This window comes from Puma concolor, chromosome C1 (genome assembly GCF_028749965.1).
Source record: "Puma concolor isolate L17-30 chromosome C1, mPumCon1.1.hap2, whole genome shotgun sequence".
Taxonomy (NCBI): domain Eukaryota; kingdom Metazoa; phylum Chordata; class Mammalia; order Carnivora; family Felidae; genus Puma; species Puma concolor.
The window spans coordinates 98,558,643-98,578,296 of record NC_141674.1 but is presented as its reverse complement, the minus strand read 5'-3'; the positions used below and the strand labels follow the sequence as shown (position 1 = coordinate 98,578,296).

General features: G+C 38.5%; 1 protein-coding gene across 4 annotated transcripts in view; it reads left to right on the top strand.

The window, feature by feature from the left end:
- Positions 1–6,559: 6,559 nt before the first annotated feature.
- The window catches only part of CSDE1 (cold shock domain containing E1), a 38,702-nt gene continuing 25,607 nt past the window's right edge, over positions 6,560–19,654 (top strand). For 3 of the 4 annotated variants that reach the window (XM_086717905.1, XM_025912330.2, XM_025912329.2), the window contains exons 1-2: positions 6,560–6,714; positions 15,482–15,868. The gene's annotated coding sequence lies outside the window, so the exon portion shown is untranslated. Of the gene's footprint in view, positions 6,811–15,481; positions 15,869–19,654 lie in introns of all 4 variants that reach the window. The other variant, XM_086717904.1, reaches the window with a different exon arrangement.

Here is a 19,654-nt window from a genome sequence, read left to right as displayed (position 1 = left end):
CTAGCTTGAAATAAAATTCTGGACACCACAATGAAGCACTCTTAGGAAATCCTGTGTTACCAGTATTTTTGGTGGCCTAAGAATAATCCTGTGTGGAAAAACCTGCACATCTATGAGCCAAAAAGAGATTCAGTAAGATTCATCAATGTATGCTGTAATCAGTGAACTAAAGTGTTTTTTTTTTAACATTTATTTATTTTTGAGAGAGCACACATGAGTGGAGGAGGGGCAAAGAGAGAGGAGGACAAAGACCCAAAGTGAGCTCTGTGCTAACAGCTCAACTGACTGAGCCACCCAGGTGCCCCTAGTGAACTAAAGTTTAAACAGAAAAAGGTATTTGCTTAGCTTCTATTAGTTTCCTAGAGTTACCATAACAAATTACTACAAACTGGATAGCTTAAAACAACAGAAATGTATTCTGTCACAGTTCTGATGGCTAGAAGTCTGAAATTAAGGTGTTGACAAGGTTGGTTCTTTCTGGAGGCTCTAAGGGAGAGTATGTTCCATGCCCTTTTTCTAGCTCCTGCAACTCTTGGCATTCCTTGACTTCTAGATACAGCACTGCAATTTCTACCTCAATCTTCACATGATTTTCTTCCTGTATGTGTGTGTCTGTATCCAAATATCCCTCTTCTAAGAACAGTAGTCATTTGATTAGTTGTTGCTATAATTCAGTATGACTTCATTGTAACTTGATTACATCTGCAGAGACCCTATTTCCAAACAAGGCCATGTTCTGAGATTCTGAGTAGATATAATTTTGAGAGGACAATTCAATCAAGTCCCAAAGTATCTCCCCCAAAACATTTAGTAATTATAATGGAAAAATAACAAGTTTACTATGAATAATCCTGGCAGACACCACTTTAACCAACTGATTAACGTAAACATCACTAATAATAAATTTCAACATCTTATGCCCCCTGGTATAATGCAATGAGAAAGGTACATCACCTCCATAACATTCTTTCAAATAATGCATCACCTCAATCTAACCCAGGGAAGCATCAGACAAAAACAAGTTGAGGGATGTTTACAAAATAACTGATCAATGTTCCAAAGTGTCCAGGTCACGAAAGGCAAGGAACTGTCACAGAATGGAGGAGAGTAAGGAGACAACAACTAAATGCAGGGTGTGATCCTGGATTTGACTGTGGAAGAGAAAATGGATATCAGGGAAAGAACTCATGAAACCTGAATTAATTTTGTAGTTTAGTTAATATTGTGTCAAGGTTAATTTCCTCGTTTCGAAAATTGTCCTATGGCTAAGTAAGCTTAACATAATGGAAAAGTGGGTGAAGTGTTTATGGGAACTTTCTATATAGTTTTTGTAATTCTTTTGTAAGTCTAAAACTATCTCAAAACAAAAATGTATTCCCTGGATTACTAATGAGGCTGAGCATAATATCAAATGATTATTTGCCTAACAGTTTTCTTTTTTCTAATTTTAGAGAAAGAGAGAGAGACAGAGCTCGCACACGCCGGTAGGGGTGAGGGAGACAGAGAACCTTAAGCAGGCTCCATATTCAATGCAGAGCTCCATGCGGGGCTCAATCCTGTGACCTTGGGATCATGACCAGAGCAGAAATCTAGAGTCAGACACTCAACCAACTGAGCCACGCAGGCACCCCGTACCTATACAGTTGTTCGTTTGTTTGTTTTAACATTTATTCATTTTTGAAAGACAGAGAGAGGCAGAGCATGAGCGAGGAAGGGGCAGAGAGAGGGAGACACAGAATCTGAAACAGGCTCCAGGCTCCGAGCTGTCAGCACAGAGCCCAACGCGGGGCTCAGACTCATAAACTGCAAGATCACGACCTGAGCCAAAGTCAGACGCTCAACCGACTGAGCCACCCAGGCGCCCTTAACGTTTTTTTTAATGTAGACATGCAAGTCATTCCCCCATTTCTTTTCTTTCACTTTTTCCTATTTATAGGTATTTAGTATATATTTACGAGACTAATACATTATCAGTTTTACATGTTGCAAACATATATATTCTAGTTTCTTGATTTTTTAAAGTTTTTAATGCTGTCTCTTGATGAATGGAATTTTTAAAATACAGTCAAATTTATTACTACAAAGAAAGATTCAGAAGTTAGGTTTCGTGAAGAAGTTTTAGGAAGACCACCAATTTACTTTGCTTATTTTTTTTTTCACTTTATATACACACAAGAGTGACACATGATGAAAATGTTTTTAAAGTTTTATCTAATTAGACCTAAACCAGGTCTAAATAACTTTAAAGGAACTCCATTAACAAATATAAAAATTGTAACCAATGACAGTATTATGTCAGAGTGAAAATGGCAACATATTTTCTTCTTGCTGATGCACAAATAACGATGTATGGTACAATCAATAATGTCTTAGAATTAGTGAAATGGATAATTCATCCATTCGATGAATATTATTAAGTACTTACTGTTATGTCAGTCCCTGTCCTAGATTTAGGGGATGTAGTGATGAACCAGAGAACTGAAACTTGGACTATTGTTTAGAAAGAAGGGGAATAAACAACTAAATTCATAAATGTGTTAATTTTGGACAGCAATACATATTATGGAGACAATAAAACAAGCTAATACTGTGGAGAGCGATGGTGATAGTGGGTACTTTTACTTTAGAGAAGATCTTTGTGAGGCAGTAACATTTAAGCTAACAAGTTACTGATGAGAAAGTCACAAAGTGATAATTTGGGGAAACAGCATTCCAGACAGCAGCAACAGTAAATGCAAGTTCTGAGTAGAAACAAATCTGCAATGTGGGAAAAACCAAAATAGCAATGGAATTGAATCACAGTGAACCAGAGGTTAGAGATTTAGTGGGAACTAGGTCAGTTAGGGCCTTGTAGGCCATGGTAAAAGAATTTGGATTTTATTCTGAGTACAATTGGTTTCATTAGGATCTAAATTAAGTTTAACTAACAATATTCTTTTGCTCCACCCTTCCCTCTGGCTGATTCCCAGAGCTAAAGTGTTATGGTGACTACTTTTAATGCAGCAGCTTAGCATATAATTCTTCTCTTATGTGCAGTGTTGACACTTTAAAGGGAAGCATAGGGGCACCTGGTGGGTCAGTCGAGCGACTGACCTAGGCTTAGGTCATGATCTCACGGTTTGTGAGTTTGAACCCTGCATTGAGCTCTCTACTGTCAGGGCAGAGCCCACTTGGGATCCTCTGTCTGCCATCCCCCACTCATTCCCTCTCTCTCTCTTTCTCTCCCTCTCTCTTTCAAAAATTGAAAAAAAAAAAAAGGGGGGAAGCATTATACAAAGTTTTTGCATTATTCTTATTTAAATTCTAATATTTTATTACACGTTGTTATCCTTATATCATTCTTATTTACATAATGCATTTTAACTGTTAGAGGCTTGTTAATGAATAAAAAGTTTTGGAATGCAGGGTTCTAGGATTAAATCTTATTTACATTCTTGTGGAAATAATGATTCCTTATGAAAGTTTCTGCTCTAAATTGTGTTTTTCTGTTCTGAAATCTTGAATGTGGATACCTTTACCAACCACTATTAGCAAAATTTTATAAAAGTCCCCGGGGGTGCCTGGGTGGCTCAGTCAGTTGAGCATCCGACTTCGGCTCAGGTCATGATCTCCCAGTCTGTGGGTTCAAGCCCTGTGTCAGGCTCTGAGCTAACAGCTCAGAGCCTGGAGCCTGCTTCTAATTCTGTGCCTCACTCTCTCTCCGCCCCTCTCCCACTCATGCTCTGTCTCTCTCTGTCTCAGAAATAAACATTAAAAAAAATTTTTTTTTTTTTAAAGTTCCCTTTAGGGGCGTCTGGGTGGCTCAGTCGGTTGAGCATCTGACTTCAGCTCAGGTCGTGATCTTGCGGTCCGTGAGTTCGAGCCCCACGTCGGGCTCTGTGCTGACAGCGCAGAGCCTGGAGCCTGTTTCAGATTCTGTGTCTCCCTGTCTCTCTCTGACCCTCCCCCATTCATGCTCTGTCTCTGTCTGTCTCAAAAATAAATAAACGTTAAAAAAATTTTTTTAATTAAAAAATAAATAAATAAAGTTCCCTTTACCTCCCCTAAATAGGAAAGACATGTCAGAATGAAAACAGCCCTTAGAATCTTGAATAAGTTTAGCCTTATTTTTTAAAAAATCTCTACATTGACCTAATATTTCTCATTTCACAGAGAACTGACAAAAATCTCATCCTATACAGTTGCCATCACTGCTCAAGAAAAACTTACAAATGTGTAAAAGATGCTTTTGATTGTCAAATAGATTCGAGAGATATGTGCTTATTGATAATTGTAGAGAGAAAAAAACACAATCATAATCAATTTCACTATCTATTTAAGTTTCTCAGGGAAGAAAAATTGGGATGATAAATACCAAAAAATAATGTAGGCATTTTTTTTGTTTCAGTTTATTCCTTACTAGAATAAATATCTCCTCAAAATCCATAACTACCCCATTGCATAGGAGATGGTTTCCCAAGTGACTTCACAAGTTTCTGCTTTAACTTTGGTTTTAAAAAATAAACATAACATGATAACTACATTTCAGTTTTTTAATTTCACTTCAAAATTAATCTGAAAAAAAATTATTGCCCTAAAATGTAGCGATCTTCTAAAAATGAAACCTACCTCTAGTTATGGGTAATACTTGTAAAAAGAATAAATCACATAAGCTAGTGATTTAAATCAAATGTTTCCATCTTTTACTTTCTTTAATGCCTTCGATGCTAAAATGTATGCTTCTGGGTGTATGCATATTTGCATTTTGTGTTTAATGTAAATTGATACTAATTATGGATCATGGAGGAATTTAAAGGCAATTGAGACATAATCAGAATGATGAGGATGAATGGTTGTATGATTTAAGAAGGCATTTAGAAACTATGTGTAATAGTAGAAATCAAGACTTATTCTTTCTTATTAATAGGGATTGTATATATAGAATTTAATGAGACTATTATTTTTTACATTGCCCATTACTGTGATATTTGAGAATGCGTGCTCTTAGACCTAATTCTACTTTTAGCCCAGCTTCACATGACCTTGTTTCTAGTGCAAGAGCCCGGGGCAGTTTCTCTGTAACATTAGATTAGAATATCCAGACTAGATCTATTGCTGAGAAGGAGAGATCTCAATTTAAGAACTGGACAAAGGAAACAAAACAGCTGGTTTGATAGATGAAACGTTTTGTACTTCCCCAACAGAACACTCTAATTTCTAACAACATCCTACACTATTGTTCAGTGCTACTCATTCAACAAGCTTTTGAGAGTTGTCTATGCCAAGTACTGTCAGAAACTAGGGATGCAAAGATGAATGTCATTGGTCCTGTCGTAAAGTATCACTAGGTGGTATAAACCAATAATTACAATAGAGTGAGCTATGAAAACATTGAAAGCAAATATGAAGCAAATATCTTACCTTGGAAGCATGGGAAGGCATCAAAGAGAACAAAGGCAGCTTGGAGGTGGAATGGAATTGGACTAATAGCAACAGAGTTCAGAGAAAAATCTTTTAACATCATAACTAGAATACTGCCTCCTCTTAGAATTCAAAATAATTTGCTCAGAATTGGAGGCTATTTACTCTTAACTCTGTGCATCTTTCCTTCACTGCACTTATGTCTCTGTGTACGTTTAAATTTGTTTTTGTGATTACTTAATGGTGCTAGACTGAAAGTTCCTTGAGGCCAGAACTATATCCATTTGTCTTGAGAACTGTATACACCCCAATGATGACAGATATGAGATGCAGAATAAATGTATCTTGAAAGCGAAAATAAAGCGTAGGGGAGTTCTCAGGAGCGTGACTGGTCATTGTTTATCCAATACTGTCAAGAGGGAGAGCCACAGAATCTGGGGAAAGCATTCCTCTCACCAGAGGGTACTGCCCTATTGTTTGACAAGGGATAACTCATTGAACTTTTCTGTGGCCACAATGAACTATTTTCTTTCTTCCCCATACCCCGTTGGATTAATCATCATTTGCCCTGATTTCAACCTTTTGGTTACTGATTCAGCCTTTTTGATTACCAGATACAATACGAATATCTTCTGGTGACTAAAAGGTCAGTTGAAGGAGTTTTTTGTTTGTTTTTTGTTTTTTAATGGTTATGCTGCCTTGCTCACTCTTGTCCGTCTGTTGCAAGCACTGCAGTTTCTTCGAGACAAAGGTCTCACGTAGAACTTCCAAACTACCTTACTAAAACCTACTCTATACTAACGAAAATTCCAGTATATTATAGCAGACAAGAGAAAAAAAGCCTTGCGCTGTGAGGAGAAACTGGGGTTTGGGGCTTCTGAATGATGTCCGAGAAAACAGAAATCCTTTATATGACATTCCTGCATATGCCCTCCAGATTGTTCCTCCTCAAAGTTTAGCCTGGTCTCTCTGTCTAAAGCATATTCAGGTTTGCAAAGATCAGAGACGCCGAAAGTTACCCGCCACCCCGCCCCATGCGTCCCAGCGGAGTCAGTAAACACGGAGATTGCTTCCCGCACCTCAAGGGGGAGGGAATGTAAAGGAACGTGGGCACCATCTTGGTTGTGGTTAAGCGCAGCGCACTAGTTGGCGTCATTCAGACCTCATGCGCAAGCGTATTAGGAATACGCTCCCCCTCGCTTCCCGTGCACGCGCTTAGAGCCCGCAACTCTCGCGAGAGAAGCGAGATTTATTCCTACGTACCGGGCCGTGCTGCTTATGGCGGCGCTGGAGAGGGGGCGCTGAGCTGTTGGGGTGAGTACGACCTCAGGGTCCAACTGGGGGTAGTAAGAAGCCAGGCTAGGTGCGGATGAGAAGACCAAGACTAACAGGAGAGACTTCTGAGTCAAGGTGGGCACTCCTAGAGCTCTGGGCAGGGAAGGTTTCACTCTGAGTCTCTACCCCGGCTTTTCCACCTGGCCCCCGTTTAACTGTCTAAGCCTCACGTCAGGCCGCAGAGCTGAAAGGAAGAGTCGAGGCCAGGCAGCCGCGCGTGGTGGTGGTGGTGGTGACTAAAGTGGGGGGAGGGAGCGAAAATGGAGGCTCCGACCGCAGCCAAGATGGAGGCAGGGGTGCGGGGCTCGGGCGCGGAGGCTGCTGGGAATTGTAGTCTGGCCACTTCCTCCTCTGCGGCTTGGCGGGGGAAACGGGAACTACAAGTCCCGGCGGGCGGGGCGAGGGGGGGTGGTGGCGCGGTCCTTTGTGTGAGGCTGGAAGAGCCGGAGGCAGAGGGGCCTGCTTTGACTCCGGACCCCATAGTTTACTGGCAGTCACCTGCTTGGGGATCTGACTACGAGTACCAGAGCGCAGTGCGGTAGTGGCGCCTCCTTTGTGTATGGACTGAGACCCCGCTCCGTCTAAATGCTTAGAGACACCCCTTTCCCCAGCCACGTCTGACACAGTAGCGTAGCCGAAGTGTCATCTTTACTTCCACTCATCTAGAGCTGTCTGTCTTGATTCTGAACACCCAACATTCCCTTCTTCGCTTACCCCTCGGCTTCTTGAGAAAGGGAACCAGCCCCTAATCGTGGGCACGTGGCTCTCATTCCTTCATCCTGGGGTTAGGGCGTACTCTATTAGAGCTCTGTGGAATCGTCCTTAGCACCATCTCTGCCGCTTATGGTGCCAGAGCCTGGCCCCTGTTGAGCAGCGAACGACTTGGCTTCGTCATTCTCTGTAGAGTGAGTTTTTTTAGAACCCTGGCAGGAGACCCTTGAAGATTTTAACCATCGATCGATATTTTATCAGTAGGAAATTTGAGGCGCCTGGCTGGTTGAGTCGGTAGAGCTTGCAAACTCTTGGTCTCAGGGTCGTTTTTAAACCCCACCTTCGGTGTAGAGATTACTTAAAAATCTTTAAAAAAAAGAAAAAAACACTATGACAATTTTAGTGCCTTGGTTCTTTTGGTTTCAGGTTTTCCTTTAGAAACACCCAGATGGCTCCTCTCTTGCTTGACTCAAAAGTGAGGCAGGGAACACTCCCTAAAACAGCCTTCAATCTGCAAACACAAAAATCTGAACACTGTTGTAGGAGGTAGTTGTTTTGCACCTAAAGTGAGTGAAAGAATGGTCCTCTAAAGAGTTTAGAGACAGGGTTAGAGGGCGAGGGAGGACGTCCAAAGACACTGTAGTAAAATTTCTTTTGAGAGACATAGTTTTTTATCAGGATGATATGAACTGCCAGCTCTTGACCAGAGCTACTGGCCTAAAAAATGCAGGTACCAAATTATAGCTCATAAGTTATTCAATATCAAAATGCTGAGTAATTTTCATTTTGAGTTTCTAGAAGGTAGGCATTTTCAATACTACATGGAGGGGCAATATAATACCTTGGTGCTTTTGGGGTACTAATGAAAAATAGGTGTTCTTGGTGTGGGTTAAGAAGAGGGTTTATATGCCTGAATGGTTGTGTGTGTATGTATGTGGATATATATATATATATGAGTCATAAAATCTGGGTAAATATTCAGCCTTGTTTCTTTTTGTTTCCTTTTAGCCTTAGGCTTGAAATAAAAGAGATGGTAGTGGTTTGAGTGATTTTGCAGCTGCTCTGGATGTTTACCATTGGGATGAGTATTTATAGCAGCTGAGTTGAAAAGTAAAGTATTTGAGGCGCAGAAGATAGGTTTTCTTTTTTTGTAAATAAGTTCTGACTTAACAAGTATGACCTTTAGAGTGTGGTTGAAAATTCTGGTAAATTCCTGCAAATCAAAAAAGGAGAGCGTGAAAGCTGACATACAGTCCTGCTTTATTCCACTCCTGTTTTCCCCTCCATCCATCTAAAGACATACTGTGCAGAGCCATCCAACTTGTAAAAAATATTTTTTCTGGGGTGCCTGAGTGGCTCAGTTAAGCGTCTGACTTCAGCTCAGGTCATGATCTCAAGGTTCGTGGGTTCGGGCCTGCCTTGGGCTCTGGGCTGACAGCTCAGAGCCTGCAGCCTGCTTGGAATTCTGTGTCTCCCTCTCTTTCTTCCCCTCCCCCACTCGTGCTCTCTCATGGTCTCAAAAATAAATTATAAATGTTAATAAAATTTTTTTAAAATATTTTTTCTTCTAAGTTGTCGAAAAATATACATAACATAAAGTTTATAATTTTAACCCCCCCTTTTTTGTAAAGTGTATGGTTCAGAGATAATAACTTCATTCACATTGTTTTGAGGACCATACTTTTGGCAAGGTAGCTGAAACATGGAAATGCTGTTTGGACAGATTTTTACGGAGCTGAACTGTAGGACTGTATTATAAAATAAAAATCTTGATTTTGTTAAATAAACACAAAGAACTCTGCCTTCTTAGCTTTTGTCTTTTCAAAAAATGAAAGGGAAACTAATTTGAGATCTTTGACTCAGACTGTCTTACGGAGAGCTGTAAAACCTGGAGGATTTTTCATAATAGAGAATTACAGCGACAAAAATTACAACTTTTTAAAGACTTCATAGCTAGAATATCTACGGGGTGAAAATGCTTTGGTAGGAGTGACTTGTTTTCTTGAATTCCATCATTTCTTGATGTTAAATTCTTTTTGCCAAGTCAGGATTTTAAAAATTCCTTTGTCTTGATACTGGAATGTTTCCACTTCTATGTAGGAGTACCTAGTTAAAAACAATACAAAACTTTTTTTTCAGTTCGTACTGCCAAGTCTGAGGAATTATAAAATGTATTTTTCATTAAGGTTATTAAACTGGGGTATGATGTTCTAGGCAGTATTCTGTTGAGAAGTACTGAATGGGCATTTTATTTTTGAAGCGTTTTTATATTTAATATGTCCTTTAATGCTGAGGTTTAACTGTGTAGTTGAAAATAAATTGATTAGCAGTTTCTTCATGGTTAACATGTTGGCTATCCATTGGTTTGTAGCCCTAGCCAATAAATAACCAGTTAGTTATTTACACTTTTGCTTCTCAAAATGCAGTACGTACAAGCTCTTGCTATGGTCAGGTTTGCTAGATACTGCCTCCTTTTATCTGTGAAAGCCATTGCCAAAGAGCCTTTTGTTTTCTGTGTATTGGGCATGCCAGTACCTTTTTCCCTCATGAGTCTGTACCTGCTGTGACCAATTTGGTAGTCATGTATGGCACTTAAACTGTGCACAATTCTGAATTGAAATGTGCTATAATTGTAAAATAAACATCAGATTTCAAAGAAAACTTTTTAGATTGACTACATAGGGAAAATAACATGTCAGATGTATTTGGTTAAATAGACCTAATAAAAATTAGGTTCACCCTTTTCTCTCAATTTTAACATGATTACCAGAAAATTTTAAATTACATGCATGGTTTTGCACTATATTTCGCATGAACAGTGCTGGTCTACACTATTTTCTGGTTTTGTGTTTGGAGCATTTAGCTCCTTCCTACACTGGCATTTGTCCTATTGCAGAGTGCTAGTGTATTATAAAAGCGGTTAAGTGATAGATGTAGATAAAACTTTAAATGTCTTAGCAGCTATTCAGGTAACTAACAACCCAGCGTAATTGTTCTTACTGAACATATAAAAAAAGATAGTTGCAGTAATTTGATTTTCTCTAATTTCTGCCTGATATGATGGCTTAAATTGGTTAATTATCTAAACTTTATCATTTTCCTTAGATTCTAAAGCAAAGGTGAATTATAATGTTAACCACTTCAGTTATACAGGTAATAGCAAAATATGACACACTTAAATTTGTCTTGAGCTAAAGCATCTAGAAATATGAACTAGTGCTGCCTAATTGGATCGTTGCTCTTCTCAAAAAAAAAAAAAAAAGTATTTTCTGGGCACCTGGGTGACTCAGTCGGTTAAGTGTCCAACTCTTGATTTTGGCTCAAGTTATGATCTCTCAGGGTTTGTGAGTTTGAGCCCCGCGTCGTCCGGCTCTATGCTGACAGCGCTGAGCCTGCTTGGGATATTTCCCCCCTCCCTCCCTCTCTCTCTCTCTCTCTCTGTCTCTCTCTCTCTTTCTCTCTTTCTCTCTCTTTCTCTCTGCCATGTCCCTCTCTTACGAGCACCCACACGCGTTCTCTAACATTTTTTTTAAAAAAATTAAAAAAAAAACTACTTTCTGAACAAAGTGGGTTAGGTGGGAAGACTTACAGCCTAGCCTGTCATTAACATTGTCTCCAGGTGAGTGCTGTACAGACTTTGAGAATAACTTGTCAAAATGACAAACTGGGTTATGTGATATATTTTAGATGGATTGTTGGCCACGTAAGTGTAGTGGTTCAACATTTATTATTTAGTGCCTGCTGTTTGCTTGTCTTCTACTAGGCCTTTTGAGATAAAACAGCAAACAGGTGATGATAATTTTAAGACCGTTGAGATAGGAATACCTATTTGGATTATCAGTTCAGTTAAAAGAATTAGCTTTTAACTTCCGACTGAAGCTGTGTGACATAATAGTTGATAATTAACTAGTGGTGATACTGTTTCCATACAAAACAAAGGAAAAGGGAATTGATTACTTAGCAATGAGGGAGGCTCTGAGATCAACATTTAAACTGTTCCTTAGTATTTTGGTTGGTACTTCTTTCATGTGACTTAAGTATCTAGCTTTTGGGGGCTAGAGGGAATGCACTGCATTCTTAGGGTTAAGGCAGAAGAGTTGTCAGTACCGCCCATGAATGTTAATAATCTTGGCATGAGTGCATAGCCAATTTTATTAAAATGCCCAATGGGTACTTTTTAAGTATTTCATTAAGTGTTAATTTGACTGAAAAGTGTTTTGTTAACCATAGAAGTCTCACAGCTGTGAAGATACTAATGAAGTAAAATTCAGCCACTTTCAGTTATTTTTGATAGCTGGTGCATTTGTTTGAGCTTTAATAGATCCTAATAGGCTTCATTAGTGCCCCAACACTAACTCTGCAATGCTCCAGATTTTAGATTCTGGAAGTCTCATTTCTGTGTTACTAAGTGACAATCTGGACAGTTCTTAACATAATACAACACCCTAGAACTGGGTTAATCCAAATTTTTCAAGATAAGTTGTTTCAGAAAAAGACAAATATCATATGATTTCACTCGTGAAATTTAAGAAACAAAACAGATGAACCTAGGAGAAGGGAAAAAAGGAAGCAAATCCTAAGAGACTTAATGATAGAGAACAAACAGGGTTGATGGAGAGAAGGTGGGCAGGGAATGGGTATTAAGGAGGGCACTTGTGTTGAGCAATAGGTGTTATATGTAAGTGATGAATTACTAAATTCTCCTGAAACCCAATATTACAGTATATATTAACCAACTAGAATTTAAATAAAAATTACCAAAAAAAAATTCTCATCTCTTTTATCAGATAGCACTTTTGGGGTCTTTGGGTTTGTAAATAGAAGTTGGTAGAACTGCTGCACTTGAATTGTGGTGTCCTTTTCCTATTATGGACTAACTGCATTTTTTGCTGTGGTAGTTTCTGCTGTGCTTAAGTTTGGCAGTGCTGGATTAGGTGCTGAAGGGGGCTGTGATACAGAAATAAACTTGTGGGGCACCTGGGTGGACTTTTGATTTCAGCTCAGGTCATTTCACGGTTTGTGGGTTTGAGCCTCGAGTTGGGATTCTCTCTCTCCCTTTCTCTGTGACCCCACTGTCCCCCCCCCCCCCACTCATGTACACTCTCAAACTTAAAAAAAAAAAGAGACTTGTTTCATAATTGGAGGAACAAGACACATAGCATGAAGTAAGCAAAGTGCAGAAATGACTTGGTACCAAAAAGGATGATATGATGTATGCAGTGGGAGTTACTGCCTCACATAGTGGGAATTAAGGTATTAAGTCTGTACTGGAAATGGTACAGAGGAAGCTGTTTTGTCACTTTGAAGATGGTAATATTATCTCTTTGTGGGAAGACCCACATGCACAAAGAAGGCTAGAATTCAGGAATCTTCCAAGGGTTATGTTTAAGAATTAGGCAGGAAAATGCACCTATCTAGGAGACCTGGAGAGCAATTGAAGGTAAAAGGTGGAAAGGTAGAATAGAGAACACCTTAAAATGGTAGTTCTTAAATCCTGCCACGAGTCAAAATCATACGGAGAAGGGAGAGAGAAAATATACCAATTCCTGGGATGTAACCCTCGTGAAATTGAATTAGAATCTCAAGGTAGGATCCAGGCTTTGATTTTTTTTTTTTTTTTTTTTTTTTTTAGGTTGCCCAGGTGGTTGGGTTGGATGTGTAGCCAGGATTAAGAATTTCCCATCTAAAGTGCTAAAAAAATAATTGAAGATTTAGGACAATGAGATGAGGTGAAATTGGAGTTTTAGATCAGTCTGGCAGTATTGTGTGACAGAAAATGGAAAGAGTTGACACTGGAAATTAGAAGATGTGTTAGATACTTATACTAAAATATGTGTCATTTAGGTATCTTGAAGGAAATATTGATAAGACTTGCGACACTGGATGTGGAAGTAGAGAAGGAGGAATCAAAGATCATAACGGAAGTAGCCTCACTTTAGGCCAATTAAATTACTTTTTTTTTTTAATGTTTAGTTTTGAGAGATAGAGCAGGGGAGGGGCAGAGACACAGAGAGAGAGGGAGGGAGGGAGGGAGAATCTTAAGCAGGCTCCTCATTTTCAGCACAGAGCCCAGTGTGTGGCTCAAACTCACGAATCGTGAGATCATGACCTGAGCCAAAATCAAGAGTTGGATTCTTAGCCAACTGAGCCACCCAGGCACACCATAGGCCAATTAAATTACTCTTTGAGGGGCGCCTGGCTGGCGCAGTCGGTTAAGCGTCCGACTTCAGCCAGGTCACGATCTCGCGGTCCGTGAGTTCGAGCCCCGCGTCAGGCTCTGGGCTGATGGCTCAGAGCCTGGAGCCTGTTTCCGATTCTGTGTCTTCCTCTTTCTCTGCCCCTCCCCCGTTCATGCTCTGTCTCTCTCTGTCCCAAAAATAAATAAACGTTGAAAAAAATAAAAAAAATAAAAAAATAAATTACTCTTTGAGTGAGGACGGGGCTTAGGTATTTTTTAAAGCTTCCCAAGTGATTTGAGAACCATTGGCCTAAGAAATATCTAGTCTGGGAAATAAAATGATCCAAATAAAAAGAACAGTATATAACAGCATTTGATATTTCAGGTAATAATACAAAGTCAGGGAACGTAAGGTATAGCCACAAAAAAACAAAAAACAAGCCACAGATCAGCTCTTGATGAGTTTTCATTTTGTGTATGAGAAACCAGAATTTAGAGAGATGAAATGATTTGTTCAAGCATTTTACTAGTAAGTGTCAGTGGATGGACTGGGGCTCTCCTGGTCTAAGCTATTTCACAATCTCTGACCTCTCACCTTATAGACATTCTTATTTCTGAGGTTTCTAAAATACACTATTCATCTCTCAGCATATCTAAAACCAAATCTACCTTTTTTTTTTTCTCCCTGTGTAAATCGTTTTGCTAACAGCACCAGTTAATATTTCGGTCAGTACAGAAGAAACGCTTTTATGGCTAATATAAAGCACGATTCTGTGGTTTTACCTATAAATATATTTCGCTTCCCATCTCTTCTCATCTTAATTGTTTCTTTTTTATAGATATTTTTCTCTATTTCTGGCAACAGCTCAGAAATAGAGATTTCTCAGAAAATGAGATTTCTGTTACCTTCACTAACTTATCTCCCATAGGATTTCAAGACTTAATATCCTTTCATCAAGAACTAAGGCTCTCTATTTCCTGTTATATCAAGTTGAAATACGTCATAATCTGACTCCACTACACCTGTCACACCACGTATCCCATTTCACTTTAAGCCAGCCCTCTGTTCTGGCCAGACTAGACTGTTGATTCCTCTGAAACAACAAGCTGCACTTGTTGGCCATAGTCATTCATGTAATAATAAACCTCCCTTGATGTCAGGCATCAAAAATCATATACATGGTCCCTGCTTTCAAGGAACTTATGATTCAGTGGCATACCCTGGCTTCGCATACCCCGACATGCCTAGAATGCTTGACTGTTTTATTTCTTTTAAAATTTGCCTATGTCTCTAAATTAAGCCTGTCTCTTATTAAACTCCTTCTCTGTGCTCACCATGTTGTTTCAATGCACTTACAGTGGTGAAGAAACAACAAGTAGTAGCTCTAGTATACTGTATGTCATAGTACTCCGATATTGGTTGGGCAAATTAATTTTTGGCATTTGGTCCTATATTCTAGTTTTTCTCCGTGTATAACTTATCTTCTCTGCAAGAGTGTAAGTTATCTGATGGCAGGAACTTCTTTATTTTCCATAATACCTACCATAGTACTAGATGCTTATAAAACACTTGTATTCAATTGAATATTATGCTTTATAACTTAGAACTTAAGGTGTGGAAGTGTCAATTAAGGACTGAAATTCCTGTTTTGAGTGTATGACACCAAAGGGGGTATCCATTAGCACTTGAGAGATTGCTCAAATAACATCAAATGAGTGTGCTTTCAAGTTTCTTGCATTCCTTGTTTAGCCAATGAGTGATTCTAACTTTATGAAATGAGCTTGTCACCTCTACCCACCCTCTGTCTTGGTTCTTTTATGTAAGTTATACTTAATGTCTTCATTTTTTATCTCTAGTATGAAGTGTAACAGAACAGATTTTACCACCTGAAACTGCTGCTTCAAGTTCAGATCAGGCAAGGAACAAACCTCGAAACAACCAACAAGACCAAAGAAGAGTACACTTAAGTTGAAGACACAACACTTGATCTGAAACAAGAAGTTTGTGCCTACTCAACAGCTTTGAAAGAGCACTTCCCAACGCTGCTAGTAGTCTTTGTTTTCTTCAGTGCTGTACTGTGAGATTGCCCGGTGCAGCAGCAGTTGTATTCTTTATTAGCTTGATAGATCATTTTCTCTCGCTCTTTTTTTTAATACTAGCAACTTTCATCCTTTGAAACGTGTGCTGAAAAAGAAGAATCAGCAAATACTACTGAAAGTGCAATATTTGATTATCACTGCGAGGTAGGTTTGTAGTTTCCTTTTGGCAAAGGATCTGTTTGTAACTTCAGAAATCCTGATTGTTTTGGCCAAATATAAAATCTTATTAATGTCTTCTTTTCTAAAGCTATTCTGAAAACAATTTATATTCTCAGCCATTTAGTCTGAAAATGTCAACACTAGATTATTTAATTTATTATCTCTTACTGGACAAGGACAATATTGATGGCCAAACTATGGGATTTTTCAAACAAGATTACATTTGTTAATACATGTGGATCTCTCTTAATGTATCGGTCTCTTAGAAAGGAAAACTCCCATTGCACTGTTTAAAAGTTAGAATTTCAGTTGCATTCTGTTCAGCGATCTCTGTAAAGGTAAAGAAAGCCTAGAGAGAAGGGACATTTGAAGGCGAATAGTGCTTTAAGAGGGAGAAGAGTCTTCGTAGAGGCAACAGAATGAGCAGATTCAGGGAGATCTGAAAGCATATAGTATATAATGAGTGGTCTATTATGAACAAAGTGGGAGATACAGTTTTGTGGGTAGAGAGAGTAACTAGAAAGGAAAACTTGCTGGAGGAAGGTTCTGAAGGTCCCAATGTATTTGACTTCGTTCTATAGAAAAGTCGTCAGATGTTTATATTTGTAAGCAAGGGCTTAATGGGTTTTTTAATTTCAAAACTGAGATAGCTTTATTGCTTCAGGTTTTAAAATTATATTTTCAGAAGTGTATCTTTGAAAACAAGTAGAACAACTTTTTAAGAGATAGACTGAGGGTGGGAAAACCTGTTAAGAGCAATGGATAGAATATAAGGAAGATAAAAGCTAGGGTATAGGCAGAGAAAGAGACAGTAGGTGTTTTCAGTGGTAGAAGTGATAGGACTTGATAACCAACTGAATGTGAAAATGAGCCTGGAGGGAATTGACCTAGTCTACCCAGTTATAGAAGCTTGAAACCTTTTTGTTCATAGGACTGGGGAACTTTACATGGGGACTTGTTGAAAGCATAATATATTGTGGAACTCTAGTGCATTCATTAGATAGTAATCTGAAGTTGAGGAAATATGCTAGCATGGAATATTAAACAGTGGTTATTTGGGGAGGGAGGATTATAAAAGGCAATTGTCCTTTTTAGTCAGCTTTCTAAACTGTGTAGAAATAGAAGCTTGGAAATCAGAAAGGAGTCCTCGCTTTATAAGTAATAAATGAAGAAGTACCAAAGAAGAGAATGTTCAAAGAAATAAAGGTAGCCAGGAAGGAACACCGAGGAAGATCATTTTAAGGAGAATTTGGTTGATAACCCTTTTTTAAAATGCTGCAGTAATCAAACAGAATGAGGAATGAGAACATTAGGTCATTCCTAGGTTGTCATCCTACAAAAGCTTCCTCACCATTTCAAGAAGCACTTGGGCCTTTAATCTGTAATTTATTTAAAAGTTGATGAGCCTGATGTGGTAATGATCATACTGTGGACCAAAATTATTCCTTAACTGTGAAAATTACCAATCATACCAATTTATTTAAATTATCTGTGTTCTGTAAACAGACAGTTACTCAGTTTTAAAGTTATTGTACCATTTGCTTCTTCTGTTTGTTTCTTCTTAACCTCCTCATTTGATTTTTAAAAAATAATTTTAGATTGTTATCAGTTGTGCTGGATTAGATAAGGTAATGCAAATTGAAACTGTACCATTTTCTTTAGTCTTCAGAAGAGTAAAAGACTAGGCACCCCAACATGAACTTTTTTTTTTTTTTTTTAGTGTTTATTTTGAAAGACAAAGAGTACATTCATGAAAAAGAGGGGCAGACAGAATCCCAAGCAGGTTCCACGCTCAGCAGGGAGCCGGATGTGGGGCTCAATCTCACGACCAAGGGATCTGAGCCAGAATCAAGAGTCTGTTGCTTAACTGACTGAGCCTTCCAGGCACCCCTCCAATTCTTCTTTGGTAAAGGGGTGGGTTAACGTTAATGACTTTCCAATTTTAAAAATAAATATGTAGGGAAGTTGGGAATTTTTATCTGTTGGATTCTCTATATGAACGCAGCCTAGAACAGTATTGATGTAGGCACTAAAATTCTTTCATGTATAAGGCAGCGGTTAAAAATGTGGGCCATGGGGGTGCCTGGGTAGCTCAGTTGGTTGAGCATCCAACTCTTGATCTCAGCTCAGGTCTTGATCTCAGGATCTTGAATTCAGGTCCCACTTTGGGCTCAGTGCTGGGCATGGAGCCTACTTAAAAGATAAAAAGAATGTGGGCCATGGAGGGGTCCTGGCCGGTTCAGTCAGTAAAGCGTGCAGCTCTTAGCCTCAGGTTGGTGAGTTCAAGCCCTATATTGGGCATGGAGCCTATTTTAAAAAATAATAATAATACGGGGCCATAGTATCAGTACTGTATTCTGTCCCCATTTACCATTTTAAGACACCTTCCAAGTGTTCTCTTGAGAAATCCGTGAGCATTAGATTAGACTTCTCTGGTCTTTTTAAAAATACATTTGAAATCATATTGTATAGATAATCTCTCTTATTTGTCATTTCATATTATAGCATAAGCATATTTGTCCATCCTTTCTAAAGACTGCATGGCATTTATACAAATTGTTGTGACTTGACCCAGTGTTAGACTAGATTGTTTCCAGATGTTTGTTATTAAAACATATCAGTGAACACATTGGTGCATCAAGTGTCATTCACACATTTCAGATTGCAGGTTTCCTGCATTGGAATTATTAAGGAAAACAACTCCACATTTTGATTCATGTTGCTGCATTTCAGAAAGGTTGCACCAGTTTACCAACATAAAAGTATTTGAGCATATTGTTCTTAGCCTACTTTCTCACTATTTTTAAATCTTTAATCTTTGGTCATTTGATAAATGAATAATTTGCTTTATCAAAATTTTGATGGTCAAAACTGAAGTTTTTCTTGTATTTTATGTTAAATGAGTGGTCTTTAAGACTAATTTATTTGTCTAAATGCTTGCAGTATTTGACAAATGAGTGCCTAATATGTGCCAACAACTGTTTGTCTAGACTGTAGGAATTTAACTTTGAACAAAAAGTCCTTGCCCTCATGGAGTTTATAATCTAGTACAGTAGGCCTCCCCTTATCAACAAAGGGATATGTTTCAAGACTCCCAGTGGATGTGTGGAACCTCAGTACTGAACCCTGTATAAACTGGTTTTTTTCTATTCCTACATATCTGTGATGAAATTTAATTTGTAAATTAGGTGCAATAAGATATTAATAGTAATTAACCCAATTATATCAGTATACTATAGTTAAAGTTATGTTGAATGTATCTCTCAGAACATCTTATTGTACTGTACTTGCCCTTGTTGTAGTGATGTGAGAAAAAATGCCTACATGATGAGCTGAAGTGATGAATGACATTTGCATGTGGTATAGTGTGAGGCTGCTATTGACCTTCTGACAATATGTCAGGAGGAGTATCACATGCTTCCAGACTGTGGTTGGGGGGTAGGGAGGTGGGTAACAAATTGCAGAAAGCAAAATGTGGAAAAGGGGTGACTTATAGTTTAATTCCACTGATTTGCTTACATTTCCTTAATAATAATGCTGATACCTTTGTGTTTGCATTTGTTTTCCTTAGGTTTGGGTATAGAAGGTTGTCCTTTTTGTATGTAATCATTGACTCTTTGCAGTTTTTTCTGTTTTCAAATCTAGAAAGTCTTCCTTCCAAAAATTTTATTAATATGCATGTTTGTATTTAATATCTGTTAGGGTATTTAGGTCTATCTTGATTATATTTTTGTATGCTGTAAGGTGAACAACTAAATTGTTCCCCCGCCC